General features: G+C 41.7%; 1 long non-coding RNA gene across 1 annotated transcript; it reads left to right on the top strand.

Annotated features, from left to right (window-relative positions):
* Positions 1-46: 46 nt before the first annotated feature.
* Positions 47-15,393, top strand: LOC137322938 (uncharacterized). Its single transcript, XR_010963257.1, has 3 exons — positions 47-129; positions 1,372-1,475; positions 14,614-15,393. It is a non-coding gene; the product is annotated as an uncharacterized lncRNA (long non-coding RNA).
* The last annotated feature ends 10,267 nt before the right edge of the window (positions 15,394-25,660 follow it).

The raw sequence follows: 25,660 nt of genomic DNA, 5'->3' as shown, positions 1-25,660 counted from the left end.
GCCAGCCGCCGTTTCCGCGCAGGCGTCCCAAACCCGACCCGGCGGCATTGTGGGATAGTATTGGTCCTCCCACCTCGGAGAGCTTCTCATCCTCTATGACCAACGATGGCTGAAAGGGAACGCGCTAAGGTTACAACAAGACGTGTGAAGGATGAGACTTTTTATTATTGCAATTGTATTTCAATTACAACACGTTCATTATCATTACGTACATTAGCAGCATTGTAATGTTTTTGGAAGGAGATGATCATTCCAAACCACCATGAATTTTCTTCGTCATTCTTTAACTAAACTCATTCATTCGGTTCATTCTTTTAAAACTGCAGTGGCATTCTATTCCACACTCCTGCTGGTAATCTGTGCCACTGTTCCCTCACTAAAGAAAAAGTTGCCTGAGTCCTTTTTGATATCCTTACCTTTCAAATGTGCCCCAGTCCTCGAACCCGCGCCTGACGGAACTTTTCTGGATTCAAATTCTCGCACATACTTAAAGGCCCTCTATCAAGTTCCCTTCATTTTGATTTTCAGAAAGTTTTCAGGGTACACTACCTTTCCTTATAACTCATTCTTCTGTAAGTTCAGGAATCAGCCTTGCAGCCGTCTGGACTCTCCAATAATTATACATATATTGTTTAATAAGGAGACCAAAACTGAACACAGTATTCCAGATTCAAACACACCAAAGCCAGCTACAACTTTGACATAATCTCCTTAGATTTATAAGTCACACCTTTAGAATTACATAGAATGTACAGCACAGAAACACACCAACTGATCAATGCCAGTCTTTTTGCTCCACACCAGCATCCTCCAACCCCTCTTCGTCTAACCCTATCAGCATAACCTATTCCCTTCTCCCTCATGTGTTTATCTAGCTTCCCTTTAAATGCATCTATGCTATTCGCCTGAACTACTCCTTGTGGTAGCGAGTTCCGCATTCTAACTACTCGCTGGGTAAAGGAGTTTCTCCTGAATTCCCTATTAGATTCATTAGTATATTATATACCTTATATTTATGGCCCCTAGTTTTCATCTCCCCCACAAGTGGAAATATCTTCTCTACGTCTACCCCTTTCATAATCTTAAATACCTCTTATCAGGTCACCCCTCAGCCTTCTTTTCTAGAGAAAAGAGCCCCAGCCTATTCAATCTTTCCTGATAGGTATAACCTCTCAGCTATACATCCCAAAATTTTATTTGCTTTCCTCACCAATTAGTACATGATATGGTTTGACATAGGTTAAGTATTTTAGAGTAGAGGTATTCATTTAAATCAGAACTGTCAACATTGAGGGAGAAATGTAAAATTGGAGATTTGAATGACAGTGTTACAAGCTTATTTTAAAAATACAGCTTTGTTTAATTTTTCAGTGTGAAATATATCCAAATCAAAGATTGGCAAGCAAAACTGCAATCAAACAATGGGCAGCCTTTAAAGAGGAGATGGTTCGGGTACATTCCCACGAGGGGGAAAGGTAGGGCCACCAAACCAGAGCGTCCTAGATGACGAAAGAGATAAAGAGTAAGATGAAGCAGAAAAAGAGAGCGTATGACAGATGTCAAGTTGATAAAACAAGTGAGAACCAGGATGAATATAGAAAGTACAGAGGAGAAGTGAAAAAGGAAATAACAGGGGCAAAGAGAGAGAACATACGAAATAGGAGCAACAGTAGGCCATATGGTCCTTCAAGCCTGTTCCGCCATTCATAGAAACACAGAAAATAGGAGGAAGAGTCGGCCCTTCGGGCCTGCTCCGCCATTCAAAATGATCATGGCTGATCGTCTAACTCTGTACCCTGTTCCCGCTTTTTCCCCATATCCCTTGATCCCTTGATCCCTTTAGCATTAAGAAATATATCTATCTCCTTCTTGAATACATCTGATGACTTGGCCTCCACTGCCTTCTGTGGTAGAGAATTCCACAGGTTCACCACCCTCTGAGTGAAGAAATTTCTCCTCATCTCGGTTCTAAATGGCATACCCCGTATCCTGAGACTGTGACCCCTGGTCCTGGACTCCTCAGCCATTGGGAACATCCTCCCTGCATCGAGTCTGTCTAGTCCTGTTAGAATCTTATATGTTTCGATGAGATCACCTCTCATTCTTCTAAACTCTAGTGAATATAGGCCTAGTCGACCCAATCTCTCCTCATACGTCAGTCCTGCCATCCCAGGAATCAGTCTGGTAAACCTTCCTTGCACTCCCTCCATGGCAAGGACATTCCTTCCTCAGATAAGGAAACCAAAACTGCACACAATACCCCAGATGTGATCTCACCAAGGCCCTGTATAACTGCAGTAAGACATCCCTGCTCCTGTACTCAAATCCTCTTGTAATGAAGGCCAACATACCATTCGCCTTCCTAACTGCTTGCTGCATCTGAAAGCTCGCTTTCAGCGACTGGTGTACAAGGACACCCAGGTCTCGTTGCACCTCCCCTTTTCCCAATCCATCACCGTTCAGATAATAATCTGCCTTTCTGTTTTTACAATCAAAGTGGATAACCTCACATTTATCCACGTTTTACTGCATCTGCCATGTTCTTGCCCACTCACCCAACTTGTCTAAATCATATTGGAGCCTCTTTGCATCCTTCTCACAGCTCACATTCCACCCCAACTTTGTGTCGTCTGCAAACTTGGAAATATTACATTTAGTTCCCTCATTCAAATCATTGATATATATTGTGAATAGCTGGGGCCCAAGCGCTGATCCCTGTGGTACCCCACTAGTTACTGCCTGCCATCCGGAAAAAGACCCATTTATTCCTACTCTCTATTTCCTGTCTGTCAACCAATTCTCAATCAATGCCAGTATATTCCCCCCGATCCCATGTGCTTTAATTTTGCACACTAACCTCTTGTGTGGGACTTTATCAAAAGCCTTCTGAAAATCCAAAAACACAACATCCATTGGTTCTCTCCTATCTATTCTACTAGTTACATCCTCAAAAAACTCCAGTAGATTTGTTAAGCATGATTTCCCTTTCATAAATCCATGCTGACTTTGTCCAATCCCGTTCATGCCCTCCAAGTGTTCTGTTATCACATCTTTTATAATAGACTCCAGCATTTTCCCCACTACTGATGTTAGGCTAACTCGTCTGTAATTCCCTGTTTTTTCTCTCCCTCCTTTTTTAAATAGTGGGGTTACATTTGCCACCCTCCAATCTGTAGGAACTGTTCCAGAGTCTATAGAATTTTGGAAGATGATCACCAATGCATCCACTATTTCCAGGGCCACTTCCTTTAGTACTCTGGGATGTAGATTATCAGGCCCTGTGGATTTGTCAGCCTTTGGCCCCATTAATTTTCCTAGTATTTTTTTTACTAATACTGGTTTCCTTCAGTTCCTCCCTCTCTCTAGACCCTTGGTTCCCTAACATTCTGGCAGATTATTTGTGTTCTCCTTTTGTAAAGACAGAACCAAAGTATGTGTTTAATTATTCTGCCATTTCTTTGTTCCCCATTATAATTTCCCCCATTTCTGACTATAAGGGACCTACATTTGTCTTCACTAATCTTTTTCTCTTGACATATTATTTATAGAAACTTTTACAGTCAGTTTTTATGTTCCCTGCTAGTTTACTCTCATACTCTACTTTTCCCCTCTTAATCAATCTCTTTGTCCTCCCTTGCTGAATTTTGAACTGCTCCCAATCTTCAGGCTTGCCGCTTTTTCTGGCAATGTTATATGCCTCCTCTTTGGATCTAATACTATCCCTAATTTCTTTTGTAAGCCACGGTTGAGCCACCTTTCCTGTTTTATTTTTGTGCCAGACAGGAATGAATAATTGTTGTAATTCCTGCACACGTTCTTTAAATATTAGCCATTGCCTATCCACCATCATCCCTTTTTAGTAAAGTTCCCCAATCTATCATAGCCAACTCGCACCTCATATTTTCTTCATTTCCTTTATTTAGATTCAGGATCCTAGTTTCGGATTCAACTACTTCACTCTCCATCTTAATGAGGAATTCTATCACGTTATGGTCGCTCTTCCCTAAGGGACCCCGTACAACAAGATTGTTAATTAATCCTTTCTCATTGCACAATACCCAGTCCAGGATCGCCTGTTCTCTAGTTGGTTCCTCAATGTATTGGTCTAGAAAACAATCACGTACACACTCCAGGAATTCCTCCCCCACAGCATTATTGCTAATTTGGTTTGACCAATCTATATGTATATTGAAGTCACCCATGATTATAGTTGTACCCTTCTTGCATGCGTCTCTAATTTCCTGTTTAATGCCCTACCCATACATCTCCACTACTGTTTGTGGGCCTATAGACAACCCCCACCAATGTTTTCTGCCGCTTGGTGTTTCTTAGCTCCACCCATACAGATTCCACATCGTGATTTTCCGAGCCAATGTCCTTCCTCACTATTGCATTGATTTCCTCCTTTACTAACAACACTACCCCACCTCCTTTCCCTTTTTGCCTGTCCTTCCTAAATATTGAATACCCCTGGATGTTCAGTTCCCATCCTTGGTCACCCTGCAGCCATGTCTCCGTAATCGCAACTATATCATAACCATTAATATCCATCTGCGCTGTTAATTCATCTACCTTATTGCGAATGCTCCACGCATTTAGACACAATGCCTTTAGACTTGTCGTTTTAAGATTGCTAGTCATCTTAGTTTTATTTTGCACTATGGCCCTATTTGTTTTTCGCCCTTGTTTTCTCTGCCTTCCACTGTTGCTTCTTTCCTTTCTGTCTTTTGTTTCTATCCTTGTTTTCCCCCTCCTCTGTCTCCCTGCTCAGGTTCCCATCCCCCTGCCATTCTAGTTCAAACCTTTCCCAACAGCATTAGCAAACATCTTCGCAAGGACATCGGTCCCGGTCCTGCTCTGGTGTAACCCGTCCCGCTTGTACAGGTCCCACCTTCCCCAGAACCGGTCCCAATGTCCCAGGAATTTAAATCCCTCCCCCCTACACCATCCCTGCAACCACGCATTCATCTGGTCTATTCTCCTGTTCTTATACTCACTACCACATGGCACTGGTAGTAATCCTGAGATCACTACCTTTGAGGTCCTGCTTTTTAATTTATCTCCTAACTTTAAATTCACCTTGCAGGACCTTATCCCTTTTTTTTTACCTATGTTGTTGGTACCAATATGGACCACGACTACTGGCTGTTGACCCTCCCCCTCCAGATTGTCCTGCAGCCGCTCCATGACATCCTTGACCCTAGCACCAGGGAGACAAAATACCATCCTGGAGGCACGTTTGCGGCCACAGAAATGCCTATCTGTTCCCCTTATAATTGATCCCCTATCAATATAGCCCTGCCGCTCTTATTCCTCCCCTCCTGTGCAGCAGAGCCACCCATGGTGTCACGAACTTGGCTCTTGCTGCTTTCCCCTGATAAGCCATCTCCCCCAACAGTATCCAAAGCGGTATATCTGTTTGAGATCATGGCTGATCTTTGGCCTCAACTCCACTTTCCTGCCCGATTCCCATATCCCTTGATTCCCCTAGAGTCCAAAAATCTATCTATCTCAGCCTTGAATGTACTCAACGACTCAGCATCCACAGCCCTCGGGTAGAGAATTCCAAAGATTCACAACCCGCTGAGTGAAGAAATGCCTCATCATCTCAGTCTTAAATGGCTGACCCCTTATCCTGAGACTATGCCCCCTACTTCTAGACTCGGCAGCCAGAGGAAACAACCTCTCAGCACCTAGTAGAGTATGAGAATAGGCTGGCAGCTAACATGAAAGGGAATCCAAAAGTCGTCTTTAGGCATATAAATAGTAAATGGGTAGTAAGAGGAGGGGTGGGTTAAATTAGGGACCAAAAAAGAGATCTAAGCATGGAAGCAGAGGGCATGGCTGAGGTACTAAATGAGTACATTGTGTCCATCTTTACCAAGGAAGATGATGTTGCCAAAGTCACAGTAAAAGAAAAAGTAGTTGAGATACTGGATGGGCTAAAAAAAATGATAGAGGAGGTACTAGAAAGGCTGGCTGTACTTAAAATAGATAAGTCACCCAGTCCAGATGGGATGCATCCTAGGTTGCTGAGGGAAGTAAAGGTGGAAATTGCAGAGGTGCTGGCCATAATCTTCCAATCCTCCTTTGGGGGTGGTGCCAGAGGACAGGAGAATTGCAAATGTTACACCCTTGATCAAAAAAGGGTGTAAGGATAAACCCAGCAACTACAGGCCAGTCAGTTTAACCTCAGTGGTGGGGAAGCTTTTAGAAACTATAATCTCGGACAAAATTAATCATCACTTGGAGAAATGTGGATTAATAAAGGAAAGCCAGCATGGATTTGTTAAAGGCAAATCGTGTTTAACTAACTTGATTGAGTTTTTTGACAGGTAACAGAGAGAGTTGATTAGGGCAATGTGGTTGATGTTTACATGGACTTTCAAAAGGTGTTTGAAAAAGTGCCACATAATAGGCTTGTCAGCAAAATTGACGCTCATGAAATAAAAGGGGCAGTGAACGGTTGTTTTTTGGACTGAAGGAAGGTATACAATGGTGTTCCCCAGTACGAGGATCACTGCTTTTTTTTGATGATGTGGATGTATAGGACACAATTTCAAAATTTACAGATGACACAAACTTGAAAGTGTAGTAAACAGTGAGGAGGATAGTAATAGACTCCAAGAGGACATAGACAGGCTGGTGGAATGGGTGGACACACGGCAGATGAAATTTAATGCAGAGAAGTACAAAGTGGATATATTTTGGCAGGAAGAATGAGAAGAGGCAATATAATCTAAATGGTACAATTCTAAAGGGGGTTTAGGAACAGTGAGACCAGGGGATATATGCACAAATCATTGAAGGTGGCAGGTTAGGTTGAGAAAGTGGTTAAAAAAGCATATGGGATCCTGGGCTTTATAGAGGCAAAGAGTACAAAAGCACGAAAGTTATGTTGAACCTTTATAAAACATTGGTTCTGCCACAACTAGAGTATTGTGTCCAATTCTGGGCATCACCCTTTAGGAAGGAGGTGAAAGCCTTAGAGAAGGTGCAGCAAAGATTTACCAGCATGTTCCAGGGGTGAGGGACTTCAGTTACATGGATAGACTGGAGAATTTGGGGTTGTTCTCCTTTGAGCAGAGAAGGTTAAGAGGAGATTTGATATAAGTGTTCAAAATCATGAAGGGTTTAGATAAAGTAAATAAAGAGAGACTGTTCCCATTGGCGGAAGGGTCGAGAACCAGAGGACACAGATTGGCAAACGAACCAAAGGCGACATGAGGGAAAACTTTTTTACGCATCGAGTAGATCTGGAATGCGCTGCCTGAAAGGGTGGTGGAAGCAGATTCAATCGTGGCTTTCAGAAAGGAATTGGATAAATACTTGAAAGGAAAAAATGTGCAGGGCTACAGGGAAAGACCGGGGGAATGGGACTAACTGGATTGCTCTTACAAAGAGCCAGTATGGGCTTGATGTGCTGAATGGCCTCCTTCTGTGCTGTAACCATTCTATGAAATACATTATGACCCAAATTTCTGGGGAGGTTTTGGGGGAGGCAGATCCGGGGTGGAGTGGAACGTCTATCTGCCCATTACAACATCTCAGACCCCATCTGAATCCCAGGGTATGGATATTGGGGAGGAACTTCTTTGCTGCACTAAATTGTTGTTCAGTTGGTTTTTACAGTAGAAGAGAACTTTTTTGAGAGGACTTTGAAAGCAGGAAGAGAGGTGGCAAGGAAGAGGGAATCAAGAGGGCTAGTGGGTGATTGGTTCCCGCCTACTTAACTCCAATGAGTAACTGTGTTGGAGGAGGTATGCTGGGACATATGGCTGGAAAAGATTGCTGAAGTATGGTGGGGTGATGCTATGGAGAGATTGAAAGGAAGGACAAGGATCTTAACATCAATTTTAAAAAAAATAAAGAACTAGATTTAAATAGCATCTTTCATGTCCTCAAGACATCCTAAGGCATGGGGATACAATAGTGTAGTGGTTATGTTACTGGACTAGTGATCCAGAGAATGTGAATTTAAAGCCCACCATGGTAGTTTAAGAATTTGATTTCAGTTTTTAAAAATCAGGGAATTAAAGAAAAGCTGGTATCAGTAAAAATGACAAGGATTGTCTTAAGAACCCAACTGGTTCACTGATGTCCTTTAGGTTAGGTTTCCTTTCCTATCATCCTTACCTGGACTAGCCAATATGTAACTCCAGTCCATCAATGTGGTTGACTCTGAATTGCCCTCTGAAGAGACCTAGCAAACCTAGGTCTTCAGTTGTGTCAAACTGCTGGAAGAAGAACTACCATCTCCTTCACTGGGTGACTTGGGATGGGCAATAAATGTCAGCCATACCAGCGATGCTTGCATCCCAAGAATGAATTTTTTTTAAAAAACAGCCAATAAATTACTTTCGAAATGTAGTTCATTGTGGTTATTAACTCAACTCTCCAATTTAATGTCTGATTTCTCTAAACTGTGTCTCCACCTCTACAAATTACAACTCATTCAGAATGTTGTGACCCAAGTCCTTACTCAGATTTATGCATTCTGATTACCACCATCCTTGCAGAGCTCAACTGGGTCCCATAATCACCGGCTTGGGTCAGTGATAGCACTCTTACTTCGGAGTCAAAAGCTCATGGGCTCAAGCAAATGTAGTCACTGTTTTGTAGGCAAACACAGCAGCCAATTTGTACAAAGCATGATCCTAAAACATCAATAAGATAAATGACAAGTTAACTTTTTTGGTGATGTTGGTTGAGGGATAAATGTTGGCCAGGACATTGGGACAACCCCCCTACTCCTCTTCAAATAGTGTCATGGGAGCTTTTACACCCAGTTTGACATCTCATCCAAAAGATGGCATCTCTGACTATAAAATACTCCCTCAGTACTGCACTGAAGTGTCATCCTAGATTATATGCTCAAATGCTTGAGCCCATGAGCTTTTGACTCCGAAGTAAGAGTGCTATCACTGACCCACGCCGATGATTATGGGACCCAGTTGAGCTCTGCAAGGATGGTGGTAATCAGAATGCATAAATCTGAGTAAGGACTTGGGCCACAGCATTCTGAATGAGTTGTAATTTGTAGAGGTGGAGACACAGTTTAGAGAAATCAGACATTAAATTGGAGAGTTGAGTTAATAACCACAATGAACTATAATAACAACAATGAACTATAATAACCATAACTGGTTGATGGACCAGCATGTTGCCTGGTAACACAAAGAAAGATGAAATATTGAATATGAACAAAGGGATTCTATTCCGCTACAGATGTCAACTCGAATGCAAGGGAGTGCTGCCTGGAGCGGACATCAACCATGAGTGATTAATGTAGAAACTATGGCCATAGTATAGCCAGAATATATAGCCGAATGGCTTCCTGTGCTGTAACGTTCTATGATTCTATGAATATATCATAATATCATTAGGTTCAGAATAGGTCAAGGAAAAATCAAGCGTAAAAATACTTAACCGGAGGAGGGCTAATTTCAGTGAGTTAAAAGGGATCTTGCTGAGCTGAATTGGAATCATAAATTGATAGGCAAAACAGTAATTGAGCAATGGAAGGCCTTCAAGGAGGAGATGGTTCGGTTACAGAGTAGACATATTACCTCGAGGGGGAAAGGAATGACATCCAAAGTGAGAGCTCCCTGGATGACTAAAGATATAGAGATTAAAATGAAACAGAAAAAGAGGCTTATGACAAATGTAAGGTTCATAATACAGTGGAGAACCAAGCTGAATACAGGAAGTAGAGAGGAGATCTAAAAAGGGAATAAGACAGGCGAAGACAGCATATGAAAATAGATTAGCAGCTAACGTAAAAGAAACCCAAAAATCTTTATAAACATAAATAGTAAAAGGTTAGTCAAAGGAAGGGTGGGGCCGATTGAGGACAAAAAAGATCTTCTGGAGGCAGAGAGTGTAGCTGCAGTACTAAATGGATACTTTGCATTGGTCTTCACTAGAGAAGAGGATGATGCCAATGTCATAGTAAAGGAGGAGGTAATAGCAATATTGGAAAGGATAAAAATAGATAGAGGAGGTACTTAAAAGGTTGGCTGTATTCAAAGTAGAAAAGTCACCCGGTCCAGATGGGATGCATCCTAAGTTGCTGAGGCTCTGGCCACAATCTTCCAATGCTCCTTAGATATGGAGGCGGTGCCAGAGGACTGGAGGATTGCAAATGTTGCATCCATGTCCAAAAAAGGGGAGAGGGTTAAACCCGGCAATTACAGGTCAGTCAGCCTAATGTCGGTTGTGGGGAAACTTTTAGAGACAATAATCCGTGTCAAAATTAATTGGCACTTGAAAAAGTATGAACTGATAAATGAAAGTCAGCACAGATTTGTTAAAGGCAAATCGTATTTGACTAAATTGATTGAGTTTGTTGACCGGAGGTCACCGGTTACGGTTATTGGTTTAGTACAAAGAGAAGTCAATTCTCTCTTAACTCTCAATTCACTTTATTCACGCCGTTAGATCATATACATATAGCTTATACATCTGGTTAGATATAGACATGCAGTTTGCACCAGGTTATACAGTTTTATACCCAAACTAGGATCTAAACGCACACCCACTAGGTTTCTCTGACACTCCGAGTGATCACAGAATATAAAGGATAATACCCAAAAAGGAGAGCTGACGCTGGCCAGGCGTTCCGTTTTCTCTTTCGACGTCGTCTCTACATCCCTGACGTAGGTTCTTCCACTTCCGCGATGATTGGCCTCCGGAGTCTTCGCTCTGGCTCCACGCCCCAGATTCTTCATTCTTATTCCGAATCTTATCTCTTCAAGCTGTGTTCTCTCTCTCTTTCGTTGGCTTAGGCTTGCTCGCCTAGTCTGTGTCTTCTCCTCATTGGCTCTGTCCCAAGGACTTAGGTAGCATTACCTCATTACTCCTTTTCTAAATAAGGACTTGTGTCTTATCACATCTCCTTTGTCTTTCACAAAACTTAGCTAATTCAAACTGGTTCCAGCCAGCTCAGGCCAGCGACTGAACTCAGGTTACTTCAATTCAAAAGTTGCTCTTGCCTGTGTGTCAGCAGCTGATGTCTCAGGTTACTGCAGCCCCTGGCCATCTCCCCCCTTTTGATCCAAAGATGCTTATCTTAGGATCATTATTCTCCCTTTTCTGCGTACCACTCCTGAGGTTGTCATTGTCCCACAATGGGCATGTTACATCCGTGATATCATATGGTTATAGAAAAATATAAAAAGTTCTTTGAAGTAACGGAGAAGGTTGATGAGAGTAGTGCGGTTGATGTATATATGGACTTTCAAAAGGCATTTGATAAAGTACCACATAATAGACTTGTTAGCAAAATTAAAACCCATAGGATTAAAGGGGCAGTGGCAGCGTGGATACAAAATTGGCTAAGGGACAGAAAGCAGAATGTGGTGAACGGTTGTTTTTCAGACTGGAGGGACATATACAATGGTGTTCCCCAGGGGTTGGTATTAGGACCACTGCTCTTTTTGATATATATATTAATGTCCTGGATTTGGGTATGCAGGTTATAATTTCAAAGTTTGCAGATGACACGAAACTCGGAAATGTAGTAAACAATGTGGAGGTTAGTAACAGACTTCAGGGGGATATAAGCAAAATACAGTGGATGCTGTAAATCTGAAATGAAAAACGGAAAATACTGGAAATACTCAGCAAGTCAGGCAGCATCTGTGGAGAAAGAAACAGTTAACGTTTCAGGTCTGACTCTGTTTCTTTCTCCACAGCCTGACTTGCTGAGTATTTCCAGCATTTTCTATTTTTATTTCAGGAGGACAGAGACAGACTGGTGAAATGGGCAGACACATGGCAGATGAATATTAATGCAGAGAAGTGTGAAGTGATGCATTTTGGTAGGAAGAATGAGGAGAGGCAATATAAACTAAATGGTACAATTTTAAGGAGGGTGTTAGGAACAGAGACCTGGGGGTGCATGAACACAAATCTTTGAAGATGGCAGGACAAGTTGAGAAGGCTGTTAAAGAAGCAAATGGGATCCTGGGCTTTATTAGAGGCATAGAGTACAAAAGCAAGGAGGTTATGTAAACCTTTATAAAACTTTGGTTAGGCCTCAGTTGGAGTCTTGTTTTCAATTCTGGGCACCACACTTTGGAAGGATGTCAAGGCCTTAGAGAGGGTGCAGAAGAGATTTACCAGAATGGTACCAGGGATGAGGGACTTCAGTTATGCGGAGAAGCTGGGGTTGTTCTCTTACAGCAGAGTAGGTTAAGGGGAGATTTGATGGAGGTGTCAAAAATCATGAAGGGTTTTGATAGAATTAATAAAGAGAAACTGTTTCCAGTGACAGAATGGACAGTAACCAGAGGACACAGATTTAAGGTGATTGGAAAAAGAGCCAGAAGCGATATGAGGAAACATTTTTTTACACAGCGAGTTCTTATGATCTGGAATGCACAGCCTGAAAGTGTGGTGGAAGCAGATTTAATAATAACTTATGAAAGGGAATTGGATAAATACTTGAAGGAAAAACATTTACAGGGCTATGGGGAATGGGACTAACTGGATAGCTCTTTCAAAGAGCTGGCACAGGCATGATGGGCCGAGTGGCCTCTTTCTGTGCTGTATCATACTATGAAGCTATAATACAGGATGCCTTGAACTTGGTGTACTTGATAAGGTCAGGAGACGGCTAACAAGGGAGGTAGAAGGAATTGTGATCTGAAGGTTTGTCTATCAATGAAAATATTATCCTATGTTGCTTTTGTAGTAAACAACATTTTGTATAAAAAGGAGTACAGTTACAGGGCTAAGTAGGTAGCTGGAAAGAGTGAAACCAGATGCTACCCTTGTACTGTATAGATTGATCACCTGTGCTGTACGATAAAGTCTGTTCTGCGTACTTAACTGTCTCATGCTTACTCAAAGCATGTTGCTGTGAACCGTAGAAGGAAGGAGGTTGTCTAACATATTCGTGCCATGAGTTCATCCAACAATAAGCAGACGGAGAGTGTGATTTAATATTGACAGTGGGTGTAACTAGTTCTAGGCAATAGGATGGAATCAGACAAGATAGAAGGTCTCTTTAAAACTTTCAGACTGTATTAGAAGTACGGAGGACCCTATGGATTTTCCAAAGAAATTTTAAATGGGAGCTGGGAGAAGATTGACAAGGCACTGAAGCTAGTGCGCCAGCAAAATCAAAAAGACAGTAGCCCTGGGATTCCAAAAGGGTGTTGTGAGGAGATAGAAATGACGCTGGAAAAAGTGTGCCAGCAGAAACAGTTAGAGATGAAAGATCTAATGAAAGAGGAAGACCAGTCTGAGGTGTTATTCATGAGTTCAGTAAAGGAAGCCGAGGATGAGAAACTGAGGCAGAAACAGTTAGAGATGAAAGCAATGGGAGCAGCTTGCTCAGAAGCACTTAAAGTTTCTGTAGGAATGAGCTGTCTCAAAACTGATCAGATGTTCAGTGAAAAGCTAAAATGTGGGAGTTATAAACCTGCTCTCAAGGATGTGGAATGGGAGTTGGAATATTGAAACCAGCAGTGCTAGATAGCAGTTCCAGAGGGTGAACCAAGAAAAGGACTGGGACTCTCGACTCAGTGTCCCTTTCACCCTTTACTCTGTCATTAAACCCCTCCCATATATTAATAGGGAAGTATTAAGAATTGTGCTGGAGGTAACAGGCTTGAGTGAGGACACTGACTTTGAATCAGTACAGAATGGGGTTAAGTAGCAAACATCAGAAATTGAAAATTGGTTTAAATGATGAAGGATAAATTAGACAGAGAAGAAGAAAAGGGAAGATCCTGTCTTTTTTTACTGTTTACAGAAGTTCTTTTGTTTTCAGTGTACTGTGTCTTAAAAAGCCTAAGTGAATTGGCTCCGCCCTCTTTTTCAATTTGTAAATATGGTACAAAGATTTTGTTCAGCTGTGAAGGCTAACTTTTTTTCTTCAGTTATATTCAGTATTTTTTTTAGTCATTTGGAAAGGTGCTTGAAGACAGAATAAAAAGAAAGATATTGTTGAATTAAAATTGGAGTTATTGAGGATAATTCACCTATTAAAGTGTGAAAACCAGACTTTATTTGGCCACAGTGAAATTCTGGTTATTGTCAATTATGTGGGAGTCTCTAATTCCAGCCATGAAATTATCACTAATAAAATTAGCATTTTTGAAACTCGTACCCGTGCTAAAGACTTAATGAATTGAGTGTGAACTGATGTGTTTGAATTTTGGGACTTTAGAGGTGATTCTGCTTGTTTAATCATCTTGGTTGTATTGGAATGTGATAGCTGTTAGCAAACTGACAGCAAGCACCCTTCGATCTTGTGATTGACAGTGGTCAGGAAAAAAAAATGACCAAAAGAAAAGAATGATTAAAGGATCTCCTGCTATTTCTATGACAAAAATCTGGAGATGTCTTGTAGTTGGACTAACTAAGAGTCAATAAAATTTTGGACACCTCTTAAATAAATGCATTAACAACAATTGGAATTTAATCTAAAACATTTGTAGATAAAAAGGCCAGGCCCAACCAAATCTTTTTAAAATTAGATGAACTGAAATGCTGTCTTCCCTGACAAGAATGTTTAAAATTAATAGTAATGTTACTAATGATTTCTGCTTGTTTTAACAGATTTTATTATCTAGAATGTAATTGTATTCTTTGTTTTAACAGCACAAAGACTTTTTGAAAAAAGCAAAATGGAGTTTTTTTAAATTTACGTGAAACCTGCCTGAGTCTGACGATATCTGGCTTCGTCATTGTTTTTCTGCAAAGAAGTTAACCTTTCAAGGACAACTGTTTTTAATTCACCAATCAACAACCTTTGCATTGCTGAATGTAAACATATATTGGGCATTATTAAATTTTAAGTTTCTTAATTTGAGTGGCTATTTTCCCCACAATGAAAGAAGGCAACCATGAATTGAGAAATTAATCCCTGGGGCTCTGAGTTACAATTGATCTTCTGTTTTTCTTTTAAAACAGAGGATCATGGTTTTCGGGACTGGATGAATGTTGATGGTGCAGGATTACTGAGAGTAGTTCTTTGACCTAAAAATGGCTTCGCAGACTTACCTTTGCTGGAAAAGTGTTGATGCAGGAAGAGATCCATTGGTGTTAAGAATTTAAGACCTTATCTGCAGATATCGGCAGTTATCAAACGTCACAGCGTGGTGACGAATTGGATTAAAACTTTACCTCTCAAAGGCTGGGCTTTAACCCATGCAGGGTCATTTATTATCTTCCGAGACAGAGCTACATCCAAAAGTAATTACAAGCACTTCTGTCTTTACTGTAAAACCACCAAGCCTGGGTATAATTTGTTTCTGAAATTGGAAATGATAAGATAAATTGATATGAGTTACTGTTCAAGCACTCGAGATGGGAAAGTTTAACTGAAGTTTAAGGGGATAATCAAATTTAACTTTTTAAAAGAGCCCTGTCTAAGTGGTTCCTGCCCAATGCTGTGTATCAAGGAAGCAAGTTTTTTTGGGAAATAAAATTGAACATTGACAAGTCCTGTCAGTCCAACAATATCAGTCAAGTTTGAACCTATTCCTGGTGTCGAGGGGGAAGACTTTTGTGTTCAAGGTAAATAACATCCCTCATCTTGCAGACTGGGTCGCTCTCTAGAATTGAGATAATTTTGAAATGATAAAATGGACTCACAATATAGCAGGATATTTTTGGGGGAAAAAAGCGGTCCAAGAAGAAGTTAAGTAAAATAAACAAAAATGTGTTGATAACATGGATCAAGTTGGAAATGTTTAGTCCATGTTTTAAGGGTTAATATTGTATTGGACAGTAAAGTTTGTCCAGGGCTCATGAATGAGATGAAATGATAATTAATGGGATGTGTAAAATAGTATGAGAGGAAGTGGCGGAAGCAGAGAAGGTGCTTCACCAAATGGGGTCTAGGGTCATTGCCCCCGATGACTGAAAGATGTGAGTGCATCCACGAGTAGTGAAAGTCAGAAAAGTGTAGGTGAGAGTAGTTAATTGATAGCTTTCTCTTGGATATGTTTTTGTCCTTGCCTTTACTGAACAATAAGAAAATGCATTGGATAGCCTGGCCATTACCCGAGACATTGAGACCATGCAGGGGAGATAAGCACAGACCTCCAGATATCCCCCAATCTTTTGATACGATAATCTGAAAGCCCAGGAATGGCCTGATGTCAAGTGTGGCATGATCTTGGGATACCGGTGTGTCTGCAAATGTGAGGCAACTAGCATGCGGAAAGGCATGATGCACCGAAGAACAGGTCTCGAACATGCTCAGCCACTTGACAACAGCACGACATGAAGTGGTTATGTGGCTTGGGCGAATGAGAAAACCTTTTTAATCAAGGTATTGACACATACTCCATAGAGAAACCGATTTTAAAAAGAGGGATTTTTAATTAAATCCCTCATCTCTGGAATTCTGCTCTTTTGTCCATATTTGCACCAAGGCTGCAATGAGATCTGGAGCTGAGTGATCCTGGCAGAACCCAAACTGAGCATCGATGAGCAGGTTATTGATAAGTGCCACTTGATAGTACTGTTGCCGACTCCTTCCATCACTTGGCTGATGGTTAAGAGTAGGCTGATAGGACATTAATTGGCCAGGTTGGATTTGTCCTGCTTTTTGTGGACAGGACATAACTGAGACATTTTCCACATTGTCAGGTAGATGCCAGTGTTTTAGCTGTACTGGAACAGTTTGGCTAGAGATGCAGCTAGTCCTGGAGCACAGGTCTTCAGCATTACAGCCAGGATGTTGTCAGGACCTGTATCCTTTGGTGTGTCCAGTGCACTCAGCTGTTTCTTGTATCACATCAGAGAAATCGTGATCAAATTCTACAGTGCTCTGGTCAGTCTGCACCTTCAGTATTGTGGCAAGTTCTGATTGCCAAGAAACCAGTGCAGAGAAGGACCATAAGGCTGATCCCTAATGTCAGATTTATGAGGACAGACTGGAGAGACTTGGGCTTTTCAGCCTGGAAGCAAGGCTTCTGAGAGGTGATATTATAGAGGTATATAAGATAATGATGTGGAAAAGGTTAATCTGGAATACTACTTTAAGTTAAATTGTGGGAGTAGGATAAGGCGATAGAGTTTCAAACAAATAAAAGGAAACTTTAGTTCTGATACCAGAAGATTCTTCACGCAAAGAGTCATCAACACTTGAAATGGATTTCCAAGCAGAGTGGTGGAGGTGAAAACACTGAATTCACTTATAAAATAAATAGATGCAGCAATGAGGGAAGTGTAGGGTTATTCTGGATGGATTTATTAAGATGGGCCAAACTTCCTCATCTTGCGATCGACCATTTAATCTAATCCCCTCATGCTCGCTCACCATATCATTTTCCTCCTTTTTCAAGGAACTCATTCCCTTTTTAAAAAAAAAATATGGACTCTGCTTCTGCAATAGTTTGTAACCGCAAATTACACATTCTAAGCACCCTCTGTGCATATAAATTTTTCCAACCTCTGCTTTAGTTCTTTGTGATAACTTAGTATAGTACACAAAGAGATTGTACCACTTCACGTCGCAGAACATTCTAAACTACTCCGTAATCTGAAAATAATATTTATGGTGGTTAGTCTTTAGTTTAAATATTCATTTATTAGTTTTGAGGAGTTTTACTTTGGTGGGAAATTGAGCTTTAGGAAGTTGAACCTCATGGAAGTTATAGCAAGAATTTTTATTGTGATCCAAATACTAATATGCCAAACCGATGACAAAGTTATCCATGTTGACGATGATACTGCTCCGTTTATTCCATGGGCCGCAATCTTGATGATAAGCCTACCGTGCATCACTTTATCAAATGCTTTTACAAAGGCTAGCTGTACTTAAAGTAGATAAGTCACCCGGTCCAGATGGGATGCATCCTAGGTTGCTGAAGGAAGTAAGGGTGGATTTTGCAGAGGTACTGGCCATCCAAACATCCGTAGATATGGGGGTGGTGCCAGAGGACTGGAGGATTGCAAATGTTACACCCTTGATCAAAAAAGGGTGCAAGGATAAACCCAGCAACAATAGGCCAGTCAGTTTAATCTCAAGTGGTGGAGAAACTTTTAGAAACGAATTAAGTCACTTGGACAAGGGTGGATTGATTAGGGAAAGCCAGCACGGATTTGTTAAAGAAAAATCGTGTTTAACTAACCTGATAGTTTTTTGATCAGGTAACAGAGAGGGTAGATGAGGGCAATGCAATTGATATGGTGTTTGATAAAGTGCCACATGGTAGGCTTATCAAGATTGCGGCCCATGGAATAAAGGGGGCAGTATCAACATGGATACAGAATTGGCTAAGGGACAGGAAACAGCAGCGGTGAACGGTTGTTTTTCAGACTGGAGGGAGGTGTACAGTGGTGTTCCCCAGAGGTCAGTGCTGGGACCACTGCTTTTCTTGATTATATATTGGGTGCACAGGGCACAATTTCAAAATTTGCAGGTGACACAAAGCTTGGAAGGGTAGTAAACAGTGAAGAGGATAGTTATAGACTTCAAGAGGATATAGACAGGCTGGTGGCATGGGCGGACACGTGGCAGATGAAATTTAACGCAGAAAAAAGCGAAATGATACATTTCAGTAGGAAGAACGAGGAGAGGCAATATAAACTAGAGGGCACAACTCTTAAAAAGGGTACTGGAACAGAGAAATCTGGGAGTATATGTGCACAAATCATTGAAGGTGGCAGGGCGGGTTGAGAAAGCGGTTAAAAAAGGCATATGGGATCCTGGGCTTTATAAATAGAGGCATAGAGTACAAAAGTATGGAAGTCATGATGAACCTTTATAAAACATGATTCGGCCACAACTAGAGTATTGTGTCCAGTTCTGGGCACCGCACTTTAGGAAAGATGTGAAGGCCTTAGAGTGGTTCAGTAGAGATTTACTAGAATGATTCCAGAGATGAAGGACTTTGGTTATGTGAATAGACTGGAGAAGCTGGGGTTGTTCTCCTTGGAGCAGTGATTGTTTCGTGGAGATTTGATAGAGGTATTCAAAATCATGAAGGGTCGACAGAGTAGACAGAAACTGTTCCCATTGGCGGAAGGGTCAAGAACCAGAGGACACAGATTTAAGGTGATTGGTAAAAGAACCAAAGGTGACGTGAGGAAAAACTTTTTACACAGCGAGTGGTTAGGATCTGGAATGCACTGCCCAAGGCGGTGGTGGAGGCAGATTCAATCATGGCCTTCGAAAGGGAACTGGATAAGTACTTGAAGGGAAAAAATTTGCAGGGCTATGGGGAAAGGGTGGGGGAGTGGGACTAGCTAGATTGATCTTGCATAGAGCTGGCGGGGACTCGATGGCCTCCTTCCGTGCTGTAACCTTTCTATGATTCTAATTTAGAAATATTTTATCCTTTCGTCAGAGACAAATAAGCTTCTGTAGCTATTGGTCTTTTGTCAAGCATCTCCTGTTTGAGGAGTAATTAAACTGGATGTGCGCATAAAGATTTGTATAGTGAACCAGTCTTGTTTCAAAATTACATCTGTCAATTCTTCTGTAGCTGTTAACTCACTGGACTTGTTGACTAACAATGTACATGTATCTTATTCCATCATATTCACGAATTCACATTCAGCAATACTGGCAGTAGGGGGATGTTGAGACATGGATGAGGGGAAGGGAAACAGTGTGAGACTGATAGGGTTGAATAGCCACCCAATTAAAGGGAAGTGAGACAGATGGTCGATTCTGATATAAATTATAGGGAGCTCCTCGGAGCAAAGAAGTCGAATCATGTCAATTGATTGGTATTGTGTAGATGCAAATTGGGTTTCACTCAAGCCCGGGAAAAATATACATAAGAAGAAGATAGTCCCATTGACTATTAATTTTCTGGGACCTTGTTACTTGCAAAGACAATCTGAGCAATCAACTAAAGGGGAAGTAAACAAGGACACAGTAATCTGTGTAAATTCAAGTTTGATGGGAGGAATATCACACATAATTTAAGTAAACAAAGACACAGCAATCTTTATAGGGAAATAGCCATTTCGAAGTCAGTTGTTTTTAAATGGTGTTTGCGTGGCAAACAGAGACACTCCGTCTATGTATATTAAATAGATGCTGGTAGGCGTGTCCAAGTATAAGGTGAGATAACATAAAAAGACCATGCTTTGCTGTTAGTTTGTAGTACAATACTGAAGGTGATGTCTCTGCTGTACCCAAAGACAGATTGGAATTAAAGAAGTCATATCTATGTTTGATTGTACGCTGTTTAACTGCTCTCCATACCAACTTAAAGGAGTATAAGCCAAAAGACGAACTCACTCTTTCTTTGACAAACAATTATTTTCCATAAGACCATAAGAGATAGGAGTAGGCCATTTGGCCCTTCGAGCCTGCTCCGCCATTTAATGAGGTCATGGCTGATCTGATTTTTACTTCAACTCCACTTTCCCACCTTTTCCCCATGTTTTCGGCATTTAAGAAGACTCTCGTACACATAGGGCTCAAATTTAAAAGTAAAAAACGGGTGGGTTGGGGGCAGGGAGGCATTGAAAATTGCCACCATTTCAGACCCGCCTCCAACTTGCCCATTTCCAGTTTTCAGGGGGGCGCGACGAGGGGTGGGTGACCAACCCGCTCCCAGGAGGTGGGTTGGGTCTTAAAACCTTTCAAGGAGGCTTCAGGTCTCCATTTTTCACTAATTCCTGATATCAACCCTGGGGGAACCAGGATTCCCAGGCCTTCTGTTTTACGCCTCATGAAAGGAGACAAGGCCCAAGACTAACAGGTAGGTGCCTAGAAAGGCACAGCTTGTGGGCCTGGAGGAGCAGGAGTGCTTCCCTCAGACCCAACAAGCCTACATGCACTGACCGACCACCGCCCCCCCGGCGCCGATCCTCCGACCCTGATCCTCCCCCCGACCCTCCCCCTCAACAATCGCAGACCCCCGCGATGACCCCGATCCCAGCGACCCCCCCCATGACTGACTCCTGATCCCGTGACTCGCGACCCCCGTGCCCACCTATGCCCCTGTGCCCTCCCATCCATGCAAACTAAGACTTACCTGCAGACTTACCTGAAGACATCCTCTCCCTGGCTGCTCTCCCGTCCGACTGAGACCAGCCTGTCAATCAGCCAGTCAGTCGGACCGGAAACCGACAAAAAAAATAAAACACATCCTTACGTCAAAATTTTAAGGACGTCTGGGAAACCTGTACTAATGGGTTTCTTGACCTCAAATTGACCCCACGCCCCCTTTGGAGCTCCGTTTTAAAATCACCCCCTTATTCTTTAACGGGGTCAGATCAAACCCAAAAAGTCCTGAAAAACAATCATTTAACAGTGCAAATGCTGCAAATTGTAATTACAATCACTGCCAGCTTCAGATCAAATCACATGAGGTTTTATGTGAGCATTGATTCAGAGGCAGTGACCAGACTCGTGGCCACATCCACACCATCTGCTATGGTTACTGTGTGCTTGCTATTTTCTCTCTACTATATCTGCTACACGTACTTTGTGTCACTCTTGCTCCTTCAGAATAAGAGGATGAAAATGCAAATGAGGAATTAGCAGCAGTAATAGCAATACAGCTGGAACATAAGAACATAAGAAATTGGAGCAGGAGTAGGCCAATCGGCCCCTCGAGCCTGCTCCGCCATTCAATAAGATCATGGCTGATCTGATCCCAACCACAAATCTAAAGAACACAAGAAGTCGGAGCAGGACCCGGCCACATAGCCCCTGGGCCCTCTCCGCCACCCACAGGGCATTGACCGATCCGAACTCAGCTTCATGTCCAATTTCCTGCCCGCTCCCCATAACCCCTAATTCCCTTTACTTCTAGGAAACTGTCTATTTCTGTTTTAAATTTATCTAATGATGTAGCTTCCACAGCTTCCTGGGGCAGCAAATTCCACAGACCTACCACCCTCTGAGTGAAGAAGTTTCTCCTCATCTCAGTTTTGAAAGAGCAGCCCCTTATTCTAAGATTATGCCCCCTAGTTCTAGTTTCACCCATCTTTGGGAACATCCTTACTGCATCCACCCGATCAAGACCCTTCACAATCTTATATGTTTCAATAAGATCGCCTCTCATTCTTCTGAACTCCAATGAGTAGAGTCCCAATCTACTCAACCTCTCCTCATATGTCCGCCCCCTCATCCCCGGGATTAACCGAGTGAACCTTCTTTGTACTGCCTCGAGAGCAAGTATGTCTTTTCTTAAGTATGGAGACCAAAACTGTATGCAGTATTCCAGGTGCGGTCTCACCAATACCTTATATAACTGCAGCAATACCTCCTTGTTTTTATATTCTATCCCCCTAGCAATAAAAGCCAACATTCCGTTGGCTTTCTTGATCACCTGCTGCACCTGCATACCAACTTTTTGATTTTCTTGCACTAGGACCCCCAGATCCCTTTGTACTGCAGTACTTTCCAGTCTCTCGCCATTAAGAAAATAACTTGCTCTCTGATTTTTCCTGCCAAAGTGCATAACCTCACATTTTCCAATATTATATTGCATCTGCCAAATCTCCGCCCACTCACCCAGCCTGTCTATATCCCCTTGCAGGTTTTTTATGTCCTCCTCACTCTCTACTTTCCCTCCCATCTTTGTATCATCTGCAAATTTTGATATGTTGCACTCGGTCCCCTCCTCCAAATCGTTAATATAGATTGTAAAGAGTTGGGGACCCAGCACCGACCCCTGTGGAACACCACTGGTTACTGGTTGCCAGTCCGAAAATGAACCATTTATCCCAACTCTCTGCTTCCTGTTCGATAACCAATCCTCCACCCATGCCAGAATATTACCCCCAATCCCGTGATTTTTTATCTTAAGTAATAATCTTTTATGTGGCACCTTGTCGAATGCCTTCTGGAAGTCTAAATACACTACGTCCACTGGTTCCCCTTTATCCACCCTATACGTTATATCCTCGAAGAACTCAAGCAAATTTGTCAGACATGACTTCCCCTTCATAAAGCCATGCTGACTTTGTCCTATTAAATTATGCTTATCTAAATGTTCCGTTACTGTCTCCTTAATAATAGACTCCAAAATTTTACCCACCACAGATGTTAAGCTAACTGGCCTATAATTTCCAGCCTTCTGCCTACTACCCTTTTTAAATAACGGTGTTACATTAGCAGTTTTCCAATCTGCCGGGACCTCTCCTGAGTCCAGGGAATTTTGGAAAACTATCACCAAAGCATCCACAATCCCTGCTGCCACTTCCCTCAAGACCCTAGGATGGAAGCCATCAGGTCCAGGGGATTTATCCGCCTTGAGTCCCATTATTTTACTGAGTACCATCTCCTGAGTGATTTTAATCGTATTTAGCTCCTCCCCCCCGAGAGTCCCCTGTTTGTCCAGTGTTGGGATATTCTTAGTGTCCTCTACTGTAAAGACTGAAACAAAATATTTGTTCAGCATTTTTGCCATCTCCATGTTTCCCACCATTAATTTCCCGGTCTCATCCTCTAAGGGACCTATGTTTGCCTTAGCCACCCTTTTTCTTTTTATATAACTATAGAAACTCTTGCTATCTGTTTTTATATTTTTTGCTAATTTCTTTTCATAATCTAACTTCCCTTTCTTAATCAATCCTTTAGTTACTTTTTGCTGTCTTTTGAAGAATTCCCAATCTTCTATCCTCCCACTAAGTTTGGCTACCTTATATGTCCTTGTTTTTAGTCGGATACTATCCTTGATTTCTTTACTTAGCCACGGATGGCTGTCATTTCTTTTACACCCTTTTTTCCTCAGTGGAATATATTTATTTTGAAAGTTGTAAAATAACTCCCTAAATGAACACCACTGCTCATGTACCGTCTTACCCTTTAATCTATTTTCCCAGTCCACTTTAATCAATTCCGCTCTCATACCATCATAGTCTCCTTTATTCAAGCTCAGTACGCTTGTTTGAGAATCAACCTTCTCACCCTCTAATTGGATATGGAATTCAACCATGTTGTGGTCGCTCGTTCCAAGGGGATCCTTAACTAGGACATTATTAATTAATCCTGACTCATTACACAGGACCAGGTCCAAGGTTGCCTGCCCCCTTGTAGGATCAGTTACATACTGCTCAAGAAATCCATCCCTGATGCACTCAATGAACTCGTCCTCAAGGCTGCTCTGCCCAATTTGATTTGTCCAGTTAATATGATAATTAAAATCCCCCATAATTATGGCTGTTCCCTTATTACATGCCCCGACTATCTCCTGATTAATACTTCTTCCAGCAGAGTTGCAACTATTAGGAGGCCTATATACTACGCCCACTAATGTTTTTTTTCCCTTATTATTCCTTATCTCCACCCAAACTGTTTCATTATCTTGATGCTTTGTCCCAATATCATTTCTCTGTATTACAGTGATTCCTTCCTTTATTAACATAGCCACCCCACCTCCCCTTCCTTCCTGCCTGTCCTTCCTGATTGTTAAATACCCTGGCATATTTAATTCCCAGTCGTTGTCACCCTGCAGCCATGTTTCTGTAATGGCCACAAGATCATACCCATACGTAGTTATTTGTGCCGTTAACTCGTCCATTTTATTACGAATGCTACGTGCATTCAGATAAAGAACTTTCAAATCTGTTTTGTGACACTTAGTTCCTGCTTTTTCCTTTTTTAACACTTTACCTATTACTCCATACCTTCTGTCCCTTCCTGTTATGCTTTCCTCTCTCTCCCTGCTCAGGTTCCCAAAGAGTGCCTTCCAAGAATTGCTATAGCTACATCATTTCTTAAAGGAGCAAGAGTTTCTTAACTGTATTTATTTGGTTTCTGAGTATGAGCTAGTAATCATTTTGGCTTTTGGGGTTGCTTTTGTTGTATTTAGTGCATTGATTTCCGTTTTGCACTTGGTGATCCTAGACCTCCCAGAAGTGGAAGGAAGTGGGTGAAATGAAACCCTCCATCAGAGTCAGCCTCATCTAGGACAGCAGAAGCTGACTGGTGCTGCCTCCTTTCAGTCACTTACTCCCAGTTTTGGGAGATGGCCATCAGTCCAATAAATTGTGTACCTCTTCTTGGATCCTTGTGGAAGGCCTTCCAGGACCTGCAGATCAGCCATGATTAAACTGAATGATTGAACACGCTCAAGGAGCAGAATGGCTCCTATTCCTATGTTCCCATGGCCTGTAAGACTGGCTTTCCTTATTCTGCTCACTAAACAACTGTCTTTGCCATTTCAATGCAATTTAAGGTTCTTAACGTACTCCTAATTGCAGTTCATGGCTGATTAAAAAGATTAGTATTTCTCTTTTTTTCATTAGCTGGCTTACTGTGTGAGAGATTCAGCCTACGTTTCAGCCCACAAACAGAAATGTGTGTAAATCAGCAGGCTTTGTTACCCGTTGAAATGTTTAGTGACCCAGTTCGTTCTTGAATAGTGGACCTACAGCAAATTCTAGGCTATAGTTTCAACCTAACGAAAAACATAGATTATTATGGATTTATTATTAGCAGTGACACAGAGCACACTGTCAGCATCAGGACCTGAAGCCACAAAAATGGCCCCAAGCTGAATTAAACAACACATCAACTTAACAGTTTGTTACAAAAATAACAGGCACCAAGAGGGATTTAAAGGCTATTATCTCAGACTTCCAACAATGATTAAAACATAAGCAGGTAATATTTTTTAATTTATAATACCATACAAACATTTTTAACTCCTATTATCATTAATATAAAATTATTAATAACAAGAGCTTGCAGTTAACATGTCTTTAACATAGTACATAT

The sequence above is a fragment of the Heptranchias perlo genome, chromosome 6, assembly GCF_035084215.1.
Source record: "Heptranchias perlo isolate sHepPer1 chromosome 6, sHepPer1.hap1, whole genome shotgun sequence".
In the NCBI taxonomy this organism is placed as follows: domain Eukaryota; kingdom Metazoa; phylum Chordata; class Chondrichthyes; order Hexanchiformes; family Hexanchidae; genus Heptranchias; species Heptranchias perlo.
The sequence above is the reverse complement of the archived record's forward strand: the minus strand, read 5'-3'. Positions and strand labels throughout refer to the sequence as shown.